The sequence below is a fragment of the Silene latifolia genome, chromosome 2 (genome assembly GCF_048544455.1).
Source record: "Silene latifolia isolate original U9 population chromosome 2, ASM4854445v1, whole genome shotgun sequence".
NCBI classification, from domain to species: Eukaryota; Viridiplantae; Streptophyta; class Magnoliopsida; order Caryophyllales; family Caryophyllaceae; genus Silene; species Silene latifolia.
In genome coordinates, this window is record NC_133527.1 from 120,042,398 (window position 1) to 120,052,861 (window position 10,464).

The window sequence follows — 10,464 nt, forward strand, 5'->3', positions numbered from 1 at the left end:
ACGGTCTGGGCAGCGGGGTCATAGATAAAGGAGCTCATAAACTCCAAGGTAAGAAAAGGATAAGAGTGTTTCCTCAGCCTATACAAACCCATGAGGCCCATAGTCTCAAATATGTGACGGACATCCGTCTCTATCTCCAATTCCTCCAACAGTGTAGTATCTATACACCTCGTTGGTCTCATCTTGCGTTTTTGTAAAACTACAAAACGCTCTCGCTGTTTGAAATCAACAAAAACAACAGAAGGGTACTCCGGAACTGCGGGTACCACAGGTCCACTCCCTTCCCCAACCTCAGTCGGATTACCCCTCCCCCGTTTACTTTGACGAGTTCCTATGTTCAATCTCGGCATCTGTTTCAGCATATGACTTAAGCAACTTGCATAAACACGTAAAGCATATACTTCATGTAATTTGGACTTTACATACTCAGTTAGGCACTCAAATTCACCAACAAATTCGACATGTGAAGCACATAATTCATGCCATTAACTTTGAATACTCAGCTAGGTACACACATTCACCAGCAGTCTCCCAAATTTGATATATAGACTCAGTTTACTACTACTCATAAGCCATAGTTGTGAAAAATTTATCATGGTGATTGCACATGCTCAACAAATTCGGATATCCTAGCATGATTCTAAGGTTGTTCCATACACATTCTAATCACATGTGAGGCATTCTTACTAACTCATGAAAAACGAACTTAGAACATATCATCATCATCTTCCATATTAGAAACAACAACTTAATTAAATTTTTCAGACGGTCTTTACAGCTGTAACAATTTTGGCATATTTTCATCAATTATCATCACTACAATCATATTGAAGTTCAACTTACACTTAAACAGTCATACACAACACCAAATTCCAATTATAAATCACGAATTTCCATTTGAGGCACTTTTAAGACGGAGTTTTAAACCAACTTTCTAAGGTGAAAATCATCGAAATCCATCCTTCAACATGATATAAACAATGCATAGGACTCAATTCCATCATCTAATCAATGTGAATCAATCAAAAATCGATTTCAATTTTGTAAACCCTAGAAATTTCGGTTTCAAATTTTGCAATTTCTAGTCTAATTTACAGCAATTAATCACAAACAAACATGGAAAGAAGGCATGTGAATCATATTTCAACTATTAAAAGCAATAATCTACCCATGTGAATCGAAAATTTCAGATTGTTTCACCATTCTAACACATTCAAATCAATAAACCATGTAAATTAGGGAGAAAAGCATACCTTGATTGAGTAGCAAAGTAAGGAAACAAAATTAAACAAAGAAATCAACCCCAAGAATCACCACTAACCCAAGAGTATGAGAGATTTTGAGGATTTTGAGAGGAAACAAGCTTTAGGGCTCGAAATATAGAGGAAGAATGAGAAGAAATAGAAAGAATAGGGGTTTTAAGAAACCCGTAGGATTCTCTGTACAGTAACCTACTCGATCGAGTGTCTAGGGTACTCGATCGAGTACCACCCTACTCGATCGAGTATCTGCAGGAAAACTTTCCACATCCCGACGTCATAGCTTCCTAACTAGATCGAGTGAGGTCTACTCGGTCTAGTAAACACTCGCACTCGGTCAAGTATAGCTAAGTAATCGGTCGGAAGTACAAAGTAAATCGAAAAATACCTGCAAAACAACACCGCGTGTCGATTCCAAATTGAGTTCGGAATTCGGCACAAATTGTCACGCTCATTCTCGCATTACTATTAATACTCAAGCATTAAGCATCGTCTTGACAAATAAGGTGTATGTCACACTACGCTACACAATTACCCAACTCGGTTTACCTGCTACCGAGTCATTCATAAACATAATTACGTCATTATATTACACTTAAAACTCGCCTTAACATATCGCTACCAAACTTGCGTTCACAACAACATGAAACATATAATTAACACTAATCCATTCTTTCTTATAACATATAATTGTATATCCTCATAACCAATTACTCTATCATGTTCTACATTCAATCATAAGCAAATCATTTTATACAAATCAATTATTACGCAGCGGAAAATTTCAACTTATAAACAAGGCATAAACGCATTACTAGATGCTATGTTTCAAATTATAACTCAACAATTCTATAACTATCATCATCTTACTCACGGTAGGGTTTATAAACTCGTACATGACTACCGTCACCATCAACTTACAGCAAACACCAACATGTTAATCCTTCCCTTATAGCACTCCTATTCACCTTCTACGCATTTCTATCGAATAGACTTTTGTCACGTATCTCAAAACATCATACAAGCTCACTAATCATGCCAAAACTTCATTAAACACGGCCCAAAACAGCTATCACATCCTTATTAACTCTAACCAAGGTTCAAGTACAAGTAGCTCCGACACAATTAGCATACACATCACCCATATACACACGGACTCCACATTCCCGTACCATGTGACTGGCTTAAGTACCATGGAGGCAAGATTTTAAAATGAGGGCGCCTACTCACCCCAAAACCTAGCATCAGCTGGGGCTCCCATTACACATACACCAGGTTCATTTTATTAGACTCACTACGTTCATTATTTTCATTTGTTTCAGGTTCCAAAATCTTCGTTCTGATACCACTTTGTAACACCCCCATATTCAGAGGAGCCTTAACTAGGCCTTCCCTAGCATATAAGGGCGTTACCATCTCGGTTGCCCGAGGATAGTAATAATCAAATGTCGATAAAAGAACTATTATGTTATATTACAAGCGATTTAAACCAACAAACGATATGAAAGATACAACTCAAAGACTACTCGCTATAGCTATCAATTCTCGTGAAGACTCATCCCTGCCCGGACTCCAGCTATCAATAACATCAACACCTGCTAAGACCGACTGCTCACCATAAGGGATCACGGCCGACACATTACAAACAAATAACCACACAAGGTTAGTACTGAGATAAGATACGACAACAGCAACTTCAATTAACAACACAATACACGCTGTCATTCTCATACACAATCACAACAATCTCAATCACCGACTTTCCACTGGACTAGCCCTGCCAGTGGGGGACCGCAGCCGTACCCACCAAATCCCCGCTCCTCATAATGAGTGATAACCCTGTCCATTAATGTGCACATCCCCTTCCGTGGCGGGTTCCACGAAGGGCGAAACTAGGGCGTGAAGCCACTCCCGCAAGTGACCCCACTCAGCCGAGGACACGCCTCGAGAACCAGAGACAAACAATCACAATCACAATCACAACTGTCACAATACAATTACGATACTAAGCAATCCCAATACAACCACAACGACCGACACACTAGACCATCTACAGAAACTGAGTAGGCGAACCTACCATGAAGCAACCGCAACCAATCCATGCCGATAAACAACATATCCAGCAATCAAGCAAAGCCTATAACCACAATACAAATATCTATTACTATCAAGCAAACCCTAACTGTAAAGAACAAGGACACGGGTGATGATTATGACATACCTATGAGGAGAAACTCGGCAAAAGACCGCTACCCAACTCAAGTGACGCTCTCCTAAGGCACAAGGAACTTCAAAAGGCTTCCATGGAGGTTTTGAGGTGAAGGGAAGGGAAAGAGGCGACTGAAGGTGATGCGACCATAATTGGCGCATATTTAGCCCCCGAATTACCGTTGTTTCTATGCTTTTTAGTGCCTATTTGGGTCATTTCTTATCTTTAGTTCTTTGTTTTGCATATTCTTTGAGATTTTGATCCCTTGGTAGGAAAGGAGTAAGAATCTTGCATTTTCATGGCAAAACAAGGCTAAATTGATCATATTCAATGACCAAGTATCAAGGAGAGACAAGACTAGAAGGCCTTTGTACATTAGCATAGTAGAAGAGCATTGTTGAGAAAAGGATCCTTGAGTCCCCAAGGAAATCCCCAAGGAATTCATGAAGAAAAGGGAAGAAAAAGAAGAAGGAAAGTTGCTGAACTACAATCCGAACGGATTGTAGAGAATCCGTCCGTCCTCGCCAATCCGAGCGTCCCGCAAAGGAATCCGCTCGGATTCCCCGTCGCCAGTCCGAGCGTCTTGCCCAAGAATCCGCTCGGATCCCTCAGCCCAGATCCGGCCGTCCCGACTCCCATCCGCACGGATCGCAGTACAGCACGTTTTCATTCCTCAAGCATCGATAAGAGAAGCCCTTCTCTCGGATAATCCCGGAGGCTCCTTGCTCAACTTAAAAAGTGTAATTACTAGTTTAGCCCTTAGTTAACCCTAATGCATCCTCCCTAATTTTCACTATAAATACCCCATTAGTCTAATTAGAGGGGCATGTTCTTCTTATCAATAATTAGTGTAGTTAATATCAATCAAATCTCTCTTCAATATTGTAATCAAATATTAATCAAGTTTTAATCCAAGTTTTAGTTCTTTAATCTCTCTCTTGTTCTTACTTTATTTTGGGTAATTGAAGATTATTTGGGTTATTATTGAGAGATTGACAACCTCTCAATCTAGGATTCAAGTACTTCTATTATTCTTGCTTTATTATTGGAATCATTAGTAGGTATAATCTCTTAATCCCTTTTTAATTATTGCTAATTACTTTCATTTATTCATCATGTTTCATTATGTTAGTATGATTGACAACCTTTCTAGCATGATCAATATGATAATGAGTGAGTAGTCTCTTAGCTAGGGTTTAATGGGTGATTAGGGAAACCAACATGGGGAATGATTCATGCTTAAATTAATATGCTTTCATATCTTATTTGCTTGCTTGTTTTGATCTTAATACATGCACATGTTATATTTGATGAAATGCTAAGCCTATGAATCCTTGCATTTACTATCATCTTCTATCCTTTCAACTTGACTTGTAAGACATAACCCAACTCGAGTCTTGTTAGACCATGCATGTGTTAAGTAGGGAAGATTAAGTCGACTTGTAGGTGTTGTACAATCCAAGAGATTCGGCTCCGGGACCCAAACTTTCCTAGGATTGTAAGATATAACCCAACTCAATCCATCACAACAATAATTGCTTGCTTATAATTTGAGAACATGTTTGTATGATCATATCCCATGATTCCCCTATGAACCCATGACACCCTAGTGCTTTTAATCAATTGTTTACACCCCTTATTTCATTTATCTTGTTAGTTTATTTTCATTGCTATCTTAGTTTAGTAACCTTCTACATCAACCCAATTTGTGACACCCCTAGACACCACTAGTTACAATAGAATCTTCATTTCAATACCCGTCCCTTGGGATCCGACCTTTACTTGCCTCTTTACTAATTGTAGAGTTGTTTGTGAAGTATAAATTGTGTTTTGTATCGACCATTGACCAACGACCACATATGCTTAATTGTGAACACGAAATGGACCCGATCAAAAATGGCGCCGTTGCCGGGGACGGTGTTTAATTGATTTAAGATTTCTTTTATTGTTTTTAGTTGTGTCTTTTTCACCTTGGGGAAGTAAAACTCCTCAAGGTTTGTTCTAATTGTTTTCGAGTTGTTTGATATTTTGCATGTCTAGAAGGTTACAAAGAGATTTGTTACCTTTTGACCGTGAAATCGAAAGAACCTTGACGAATAATAGGAGACTTGTTAGGAGGAATTTGGGAGGTGTTGGTGAAGTTGTTCAACCCACTAGTGAGTTTGTCAATCCTTTCGCAATAGAAGGAGAAGAAAACCCATTAAACAATACCACACAAAATCCACCTACAATGCCTAAATTCTCGTCACACTCTATACCCACCGAGGAGGATCTACCAAATGGTACTCCTACCCCACAACATCTTACCGGAAACTTTATTGCCAAGTCCGCCTTCATCCAACTAGTTGAGAGGAGCCAATTCGGGGGAATGCCTAGTGAGGACCCTCATTCTCATATGGAAACATTTTGTGATTATTGTGAAGCTATCTCTCAAACGGGCGTGACTCAAGACCAAATAAGATGGGTCTTATTTCCTTTTTCGTTAATCGGCACCGCAAAGCAATGGTTGAAGGGCCTTGATAAGGCCACCCTTGGAATAGATTCTTGGAAGAAGCTAGCTCCAGCTTTCTACCAAAAATTCTACCCACCGGAAAAGACCAATATGCTAAGAGCTCAAATTACGGGTTTTAAGCAAAGGGATGAAGAATCTTTGTATGAAGCTTGGGAGCGGTTCAAAGGTATTTGTCGCTCATGTCCTCACCATGGACTTAGCGAATGGTTTTTAGTGCAACAATTTTGGAATGGTTTATATGAAGATTCAAGGAACATTCTCAACATGGGATCAAATGGAATGTTCACCGAAGTTGATGACAATCAAACATGGAACAAGATTGAGGAAATGGCGGTCCATAATTCGCAATATAGTAGGCCTCGCAAGGCTACTAGAGGAGGAAAGTATGAAGTGGACACCGTTACTCAATTGGGTGCTCAACTTAGTGCTCACATTGACACAATCAACTTGAAGTTTGAACAAGCTATGGCTAGACTTGAGGGAAACTCAAAATCAACAAAGCATCATGTTAATGCCATGACGGCATCCTCATCAATCCCAAGCGGGGTATGTGAGAATTGTGGAACCTTGGGTCATGACTCAAGCGAATGTAGGGGAACAACCGAACAAGTCAATGCTTTCCAAGCTTACAAAAGTGGTACCCCTTATTCAAATTTTTACAATGAAAACACCAAGTTCCATCCAAATCTCTCATACAAAAGCCAAAATGTCCAAAACCCTCAAACAACATACACTCCACCACCCATGAGAAATCAAAATCAAAGACCCTTTTTCAATCAAAACCAAGGTTACCAAAATCAAAACCCATACAATCACCACAATGACCAAAGTTTTGATGTCCAAAAAGCGGTCCTCCAAATGCAAAAGAATCAACAAGAATTTTTCACCCAAATGCAAAAAGATAGCCAAGCAAAAGACACCACCATCAACAACATTCTAGCTCACACCAAGATGTTGGAAACACAATTAACTCAACTAGCATCTTCTAGCTCACAAAGACAAAAGGGGCAATTACCACCTCAAAGTAATCCCCCTAGACATGAAACGGTTAGTGCCATTCACTTGAGAAGTGGTACAAGGTATGAAGCACCGAAGGAGCAAGTTGAGGATGAAGTTGTGAGAGCTAGTGAGAATGAAGTTGTGGTGCAAGGTCCCAAAGAAGGGGAATCATCAAAAGAAGAAAGCTCAAAGAAAAATGAAGACAAAGCCAAAGAAAAGGAGCCCATTGTGATTAGACTTCCTTTTCCAAGTCGTCAAGCCAAGCCTAAATTTGATGATCAACTTGGAAAGTTCATGGAAATTGTGAAGAACTTAGAAGTCTCAATTCCTTTCACGGAATTAATCAATCACGTTCCGGCCTATGCAAAGTACATGAAAGATATCCTCACAAAGAAGAAGTCGATCCGGAAACTTGAGACTATCGCCTTCACTAAGGTGAGTAGTGCAATACTTCAAGGGAGTTCACCTCCAAAGTTAAAGGATCCGGAAGCTTCTCAATACCGTGTACCATTGGCGACACAACGATCAACAAAGCCTTATGTGATCTAGGGGCTAGTGTGAGTGTCATGCCGTACTCGGTAAGTAAAAGGTTGGGAATGGGAGAGCTTAAATGTACCAATATCACTCTTCAAATGGCCGATAGATCGACGAAGACACCGCTAGGGATATGGGAAGATGTCCCCGTGCGAATTGGGAAGTTTTTTATCCCTAGTGGACTTTGTCATAGTTGATATGGAGGAAGATTCCAACATTCCAATCATCTTAGGAAGACCTTTCCTACACACCGCGGGTGCGGTGATTGATGTGAAACATGGAGAGCTCACTCTAGAAGTGGGAGATGAAAGCATAACTTTTAATCTTGACAAGACCATGAGAGCTCCTCGTTTGCATGAGCCATGTTTCATGATTGATCATTATAGCCGAAAAGATGAAAAAAAGAAATCGGAACTCCAATGGAGGAAGAAAGTTGAAGATGCTCCATTCAAAGAGCAAGTGAATTGTGACAAGAAGAGCTTGCAAAGCTCATCAAAATCAACCAAGGAAGAAGATGATGGCCTCATTGGCCAAGAAAAGAAATTGGGAGAGTTGTCTCCATCTAAGCAAGAGATTTTCAATGATCAACTCAATGAAGTTTGTGGTCTTTGGGACGACGAATTTGAAGGGATCTTTAATCCCTACATTGGGCATGCCATCGATCATGATCAACAACAAGGGCCACGGTCTATTGAGGACCTCTACCATAACAATGAACAAGCTTTTGACTACTTCTTCAAGGTGTTGAGCAACATCAACAACACCTTGAACATGCCTCCTTGACATCTCATCAAGAATGAGAGTTTGGTGGAGTCCTCCCTAAACCACCACTTGTAAATATTTCTAACTCCCTAACTTACTTTTCAATTTTTGTATTGCATTTTTGTCATTTTTGGATTTTATTTTTACTTTGATCAAAATAATTGTCATGAAAAGAGAGAAGTGAGGGAGGGACTAATGATTTTAATTGATGTGTAGTGCTTTACCTTAGTGTGGGGATGGCAATTGCCTAGGCTATTCATGCCTTAGTAGTGCCCCCGCAATGAAGAACACAAGAATTGAAAGAAAGAATGATAAGGGAATGCGTTGGTGCACGGATGGAACTGAATCCGTGTACACAAGGACCAATCCGAGCGGATTCCTAAGAATCCGCCCGTCTGCAGAGGATCCGAGCGTCCTGTCGAGAAGACGCCCGTCTTGGGCCGAGCCGAAATAAAATGCAAATTCTTGATCGTTGAAGAATCCGAGCGATTCTGGAAAGACGCCGTCTCCACGAATCCGTCCGTCTTTTGAACAATCCGCCCGTCTTGCAAATGCGGTGAAGAAAAACAAAGAAAAATCTCGGACAAGAATCCGTCCGTCCTGCACGAAATCCGCCCGTCTCATCTCAGAAGAATCCGAGCGGATTCCCCAGAATCCGCCCGTCTCTAGGCGGGATTTTTGAAAATTTGAAGCTGAAGAATCCGAGCGGATTGCGCCTAATCCGCACGGATTGTCCCTGCGTCCTAAAATTGTCGAGTTCTTTAAATACCCACCCCACCTTCATTCATTCATTCATTCACTCATAAACACTACCCATAACATCAAAACCCTCATCCTCTCCATCTCAAAAACAAAAACCCTCAACAAAACTCACCAAAATCAAATCAAACCATCTTTCAAATAACAAATCAATCACTCCATCTTCATTAACAATCAAAACCAAGAACAAAATCTTCACCTTTGAGTCGATTTTTGTTCTCATAAAGGCAAAGCCTTTCACCTTCAAAATCGATTTGGGCATTCTACAAATTGAAGATTTTTGATCTTTTTCTTGGTTCGCTCATCAAATGGCAAGAACAAAGGGAGCAACAAAAGCAAAAGCAAAGGCAACAAAGGCACCAAAGGCTACAACTCTCTCTCAAAGGCAAAAAGCTCTACAAATGAAGAAAGCTCTGGCAATGGTGGTATCAACACCAAGCTTGGAAGTGCAACAACCTCAACAAATTCCTATGGAAGCATCACCCTCTACTCCGGTAATTAATCAACTCTTGCATTATCCGGAGGTAACATTCATTTCCGATTCCCATAGAAATACATTTGTCAAGTTTGCTATGAAACAAATTCAATCCACCAAATTCATATGCCAAGATGCTTTAGAGAAGTTGGGTGTTCTTGAACAAACAAGAGTCTTTTTCAATGCCATGGGTTTAAAGAAATTGTTTGAAATGAAGGAAGTAACATACCCCTCCCTTGTCTTGGAATTCTTAAGTTCTTTAAAAGTGACAAAAGTTGAGAATAGGGAAAATATTGAGTTTCGTCTAGCTAACACTAGTAGACGCATTACCTTTCCGGAATTGGGTGCAATTTTGGGTCTTAGCGATGAACACAAATTTTATAAGCAATATGGGAAGTATGATCCCGAGCCTCTTTGGGAGGCAATCTCCGGGAAGAAATTTGAGGATTTTAAAGCTTGTCGTGCTCTTTTGGTCCATCATCCGGGCATAAGAATATGGCACAAAGTTGTGGGAAATACCATAATTGCTAGGAAAGACACCAATCATTTCACGGGACTCGATTTTATTCTCCTTGAATCAACTTTGAATATTGGAAGAATTCACACCAAGCCTTACAATTCTTTGAGGCTATTGGTTGATAGATGGCTCCATGTAGATAGTGGGAAGAAGGGTCAAACCGTAATTGTTAATGGCGGCCTTGTCACGGTCCTAGCCAAGCACTTTGATCCTAATTTCAATAAGGATAGCAAGTACAAGGCTAAGGATGGTGGCCATCTTATTGATATGTCCACCTTGATTAACAAGTTTAAGTGGGTTGCTCACAATTCCCTTGATACCAAGTATGGGTGGCTTACAAGTGAGGCTCGATCATTCACTTTACCCGCAAAGATTTGCCGTCTTAGTGTCCACCGGACCAACTATTTACTTCCCCTATCCGAAGAAGCCGAGTACATC

The 10,464-nt window shown here is 40.2% G+C and overlaps 1 non-coding gene across 1 annotated transcript; it reads right to left on the reverse strand.

Moving 5' to 3' along the window:
- Positions 1 to 6,070: 6,070 nt before the first annotated feature.
- Positions 6,071 to 6,177, reverse strand: LOC141645616 (small nucleolar RNA R71). The gene has a single exon (XR_012545094.1). It is a non-coding gene; the product is annotated as a small nucleolar RNA R71 (small nucleolar RNA).
- Positions 6,178 to 10,464: the final 4,287 nt, after the last annotated feature.